A 5637-nucleotide genomic window follows, 5' to 3' on the forward strand; every position below is an offset into this window, starting at 1 on the left:
GTGGAAAATAATGTGTTTTTTTAACCTTAAACCGCATAAACACATTTCATTACAACAAATACACAACATGTTCTTTTTAGCAACATCATATGACCCCTTTAATATTTTAGATATGAACTATTACATAAATATACAAATTTTAAACTATTTTAAAATATTTTTTAACATTTTTGAGTTGATCATAACTAAATTTCAATTTTTTTATCCTTGATTTTCACAAGTCTGCACCTTCTTTTTTTTTTTTTTGGCTAATGGACCTGGAGTCTGGAAATAAAGTTGAATGACCATATCTTACAGAATGTCAGTGCACATTCAGGTGTTTTTGTAGAATTTAAAAAAATATGGAAATTAGAAAACTGATTTTTGTGTGTTGAATTGAGGTGTGTGTATATATATTATATATCTATACACACACACACACACACACACACACACACTGTACACACACCTCCATTCAACACACAACATTTTCTAATTTACATACATTTAAAATTCTACAAAATCTCTATTTTAAAATTCCTTGATATTCCTCGGTTTTCCCTGACATTGATTCTAGGACAAAGTCTAATGGGAACAAACCCTTGATACAAAAAAACCTTTGCGCTATATATACTCAACCTCCATTTTTGTCCTTAAGTCAGGTCATTGTTATAAAATGATATTACACTGAAAAGTGGTGTACCTGTACAGATTAAATGAGTGAATACAGCTAATAAGCTTATAAATGTAAGATGCTTCAAGTAAAGCCTGCTTGAAAAGATTACGTATCTCCATTCTGCTCTGAGCCCGCGTTTCTTATGGCCTTGATTTACATGCAAAATGCTGTAGTTTCTTTGGCAAGCCGATTTTCTGAACATTGGAGACTCTGTGTGTGTGTGGGAGAGGTGTGGGTCTCGCAGAATGAGAGAAATATAAGCAGGTACAATAAAAAAGACATTCATTACTCTGAGGGGTTCAGAAATGAGAACTTGTGTGGGCTGGCCCACCCCCTCCATGCGTTCTCAGTTCTATCGCTCGCATTCACCGAGATCCACTGCAGCTTGGTTTTTCTTCTCTATCTCGGTTTCGTTTCCCTGTCATTTCTTCATCTGCGATCGAATCTCTACTTATGTTTTTGATGTAATATCATCTCGGGGCCCTGGCCTCCATGCGTTCTCCTGTCAAAACACCTACACAGCTGGAAGATGGTGTTCTCTCTCCCTCAATCGGGAACACTGTGGGGAAAAAAAGCCTATTTTTCTCAGCGTTCCTCATCTTTGACCCCTCCCGCATCCATTTCCCAAGTTATTACATCCCCGACACTCATTTTCACCCTAAATCAGAACGCACTGATGAGGATTCGAGCTTTTCTAGCTAAAAATGACACTTTCTCACAAGAAAAAAAATCACATTCTTACTGGAAATAACCTCCATTCTCAAAAATCTCCATTCGGATCAAAAATTACATTAGAGGACAGACTCAGAATATAATAGAAACTTGGTAGGCTCTTAAATTAAACCACTTTATAATCACCCAGAACATAATACAACCACCTAGCCATGTGCTAGAAACCACGCAGAACACCTTAGAAACAATATAAGTGTCAACCTTTGTATGATTAAGCAAGCACTATTCACATTTATGCATAAAATGTAAAAATCTTGTTTATCAAACTGTCCCTCACCATCCATCACCTACTGAGCGATTCAGCCAGTAAGAGAATGAATGATGGATTTTAGATGACATTAATATGACAACAAGTAACAACCAAGTGATTGTAACGTCACGCAAGATGATATGTGCAACATCCTGTGTTGTAAACATTTTTAAAACACACAAAAGTACTGTTATGCTTATTATTAAACATATAATGACACTTATAATAAACGTACATTTATGCAGTTTCTATTTAATCTTATTCTTGAGATTAAAATTGTATATTTAAATTTTTACATTTATTAATAAAGAAATTGAAAGCACACTGAGAAAACACTGGGGGGGGGGGCCCGTTTTAATTTTTCTGGACTCCTTTTTAATGGTTAAATTAAATTTTATTAATCAAAAAGCATGTTTAATTAATTACAATCATGAAACTTAAACAATTTAACATCAATTTATTAAAAGTTTAACAAAAATTACATGTTTAGGGCCCTATGAAATGTTTTATTTTTTCCAACTTTATGTTTTATTGTTACCAAATTCTGTGTTTTAACATGTCTAATCATTTGAAAGCATAAAACAAGTTTCATTTATTCTTACAATAGCCTTATGATTTTTTTCCTCAGAAATTCTGTGTTGTGTAATTACATTTTTACAGTCATTTAATTTATCTTTTAATTAATGAAAATTAAACAAATTAATTTTTTTGGAAAATAAAGGGGATTTAATATTACAATTAAAACAATGAAGAAATATTGTATGATTATTCCTTAAAAATAAGGTTTTAATCATTTGAGTAGTAGTAGTTGCCTATTACGTACATTCTACTGAACAATAGTAATATATTTCTGCCGCAATGTCTTCAAGTTAAACCGAACTTTTATTTTGACGGGTTGCCGTAAATACCTTTACATTCCTGTGTGTTGTGATATGAGGATAGTTTTACTCAAATGAAACGGTCAAATGCTCATGAAGTGACTCTCAGAGCAGTTCTGGAGATGTTGTTCATGTATTTATGTCCTCATTAGTGAGACGGCAGATGTTAATATCACCGGAAGCGTCACACGTGCTTTAGTACGAGTAGTAAACAAAACCGCGCGTCTGCGCCATTCATTAACACAGAGACACGCAGAATTCATATTTAAATAGTCTTTTTGCAGCTTAATATTTACAAATACTACTAGTAGGAGTGGGAGTGTGCTCACTTGTGTGTGCGCATCAGTGCAGAGAGCGCGTGACCATGTAACGTAAAGACAGAAATGACATGCTGTCGTGTAAATAAGAAAAATAACATAAGGATATTTAGTTTGTTTAATAAAAGAACAAGGTATTGACCAGTTCTATAGGAAAGGTAACTTCTGTTGTGATCTGGCGAAATAGAAAATTAAAGCTGCAGTCCGTAACTTCTTTTGGTTAAAAATGATCTGAAATCAATATTTGGGCAAGTACATAACCAGCCAGTGTTCAAAACTATCGCCTTACTTTAGCCCGATTCACAACGGTTAGCTTATAATAATGTTTTCTAATTTGAGTGGTACGGGTAGGTTTTTGCGGGAAATTCAAGCATGGCACTGGCGACAAAGAGGCAAAACTTACGGACTGCAGCTTTAAATAAAATTAACTTGACCTTCAAGGGGGGGTGGGGCGCCCCCCTAATATAACTCAATATAATGGCAGGAGAAACACTGCTATTCATTAAGGAAGCCTGAAACAAGTATCACAGTTTGCAACAGTTTTCAGCCTTGATAAGAAGAAATGTTTCTTGAGCACCAAATCAGCATTTTATAATGATTTCTGAATAATCGTGATATTAAGGACTGAATTATGGTTGCTAAACATTCAGCTTTGCCATCACAGGAATAAATGACATTTTAAATGATTAAATATATATTAAAACTCAAAACAGGTATTTTACATTGTAATAATATTTCACAATATTAATGTTTTCACTGTATTTTTGGACAAATAAATGTAGCATTCTTTCCAAAACATTAAAAAATCTAACCGACCCCAAACTTTTGAATGGTAGTGTATGTAGTTATTTAAGAGCTGATTGCATTAAAAAGTGTAAACTGGTAAGAAATAGGCTATTGGTTGAAGTGATTATTGGTCAATCTCTGAAGGTAATCATTCAGTGTAGCAAAGTATCATGGTATTGACATCTGATGCCATTACTGTACCATCACAGCACTAATGGTCTACTATTATTAGTACACATTGATTAATAAAGCAGCACACAACCAAATAAATCACCTATTTTAAGATATCTGAGTAGAAGAGGCACATTTTATGATGAAATGAGATGTTTTTAATGTCAGATCCGATTTTAATCACTGGTCTGTCTCTGGTGTGGACGCCGTTAGTGACTTCCTGTCTACCTCGATGACAAAGAGATAGCCCAGCTGAGCACAGAGCGGCCAGGCATGTCCGACCCATTTGTCAGCTCAGGTACTGATGGGGGGATGATGAAAGTGTGCAGAAAGTCAGAGGGATTGATGCGTCATTATCCAGTCCGAGCGTCAGGCGACTATCTGAAACTCATGCGGCAGTATTACAGGTACATTGCAAGCATCTAAAATACCCAGAGTATCACGTCCTCTTTTCAAGAACAGGAAATTCACAATAGATGTGGCCTGACTGCAATGGTAGGCTGAGCTATTTTAATCTGAGAGCAGTTTCCACATTCTTCTGTGACCTACTTCGATCTTTGATGGACTGCAAACCAAGTGTTTCTCCTTCACATGCCAAACCTACCAAACCTAATTTGTTATGGAGACTCGGACTCACAAGCAAACAATCCTTGGACCCCCACGGACCACATGCATAACAAACTGGGTCTACATTAAAGGGTTTCCACAAAGGACATCATCAAATGCATAAAAAGACCCACTGCTTTGAGTCAAGCCCTTACCCAAGATGAACTCCAGCAAGAAACCAATTTTAGCCTAGAAACAAACAGATGCAGCCTTACACCAAATGACTTTACACTCTCTAGTTGTTTTTATTATGGTGAGATGCACAGGGCATCCACGGGGAAAGGGGTCCACAGAGGATTGACCGTATGGGACCATCTGGAGTGTTCAGCATTCTTCGAAACATTAGCTTTAACAGGGAAAACCAAAGTACTGATCTGTGGACAAGAGGAAGCAGGAATAATCTACACACTGACTTAATGCTAACCTAGCATGTTGTACCTAACACTTTAAAGACAAGTTTTGGGTTCAAAACGAGTTAAACTCTCTCAACACCATCTGCGGGGTGCTGTCGATCTCCACAGACAATGATTTTGGCTTTACAATAATACCCCAATATACAGCACATCAAGCGAAATCAAAGAATGGTGTGACGCCATTTCGAACAAAATTTAGGCCAAAATGAAGTTTGTTTCAGGAGTTCAAACCAGCTTGCCAAAGTAAAAAGTTCGCTCTGGCTTAAAAACACCTTCAAACTACCATTGCTCCATGGCGATTACGTAATACAACCTTAAAAATAAAGGTTCTTTATAGGCATATGGTTCCTTGAAAGGGGTCATCGGATGCAAAATTCAAAATGTTTTTTGAACTGAAATGGGTCTTGGCAGTGTGTGTACACAACCACCCTATAATGATAAAAATCCACCCAGTGCTTTTTTTTAAATCCCAATAACTCATAAGCAATGTCTCAGATCAAGCTGTTCTCAGATTCTTGGCAGAGTGACGTAGTTCTGCACACAGGCCCCTCCCACGACTATTGACGAACACTGGCGTTTTATCACTGAGTGAGCTGTCATGAGTCCGCCATTCTTTCACCGCCGGAGCAGATGTAGACAAGAATGGCCCCTAAGCGATTGAGGTATTCTGTTGTTGGATGTAATAATAAACATAGCAGTCGTCATTTACTCCCGACATCTGAGCCGCTGAACTCGCAGTGGATTACATTGTTTCTGAAGGGAATGTGCCCCCGATCTACATAAATGCGTCTATGTTCGCGCGAATCATTCGTGATCCAGCCTCATCTAC

The 5637-nt window shown here is 36.8% G+C and overlaps 1 protein-coding gene across 1 annotated transcript in view; it reads right to left on the reverse strand.

The window, feature by feature from the left end:
- Positions 1–5637, reverse strand: part of LOC107662592 (calcium/calmodulin-dependent protein kinase kinase 2-like) — a 24455-nt gene that overhangs the window by 14639 nt on the left and 4179 nt on the right. The gene's annotated exons all lie outside the window — the stretch shown is intronic.

This window comes from Sinocyclocheilus anshuiensis, unplaced genomic scaffold, assembly GCF_001515605.1.
Source record: "Sinocyclocheilus anshuiensis isolate Anshui unplaced genomic scaffold, SAMN03320099.WGS_v1.1 scaffold457, whole genome shotgun sequence".
Classification (NCBI taxonomy): domain Eukaryota; kingdom Metazoa; phylum Chordata; class Actinopteri; order Cypriniformes; family Cyprinidae; genus Sinocyclocheilus; species Sinocyclocheilus anshuiensis.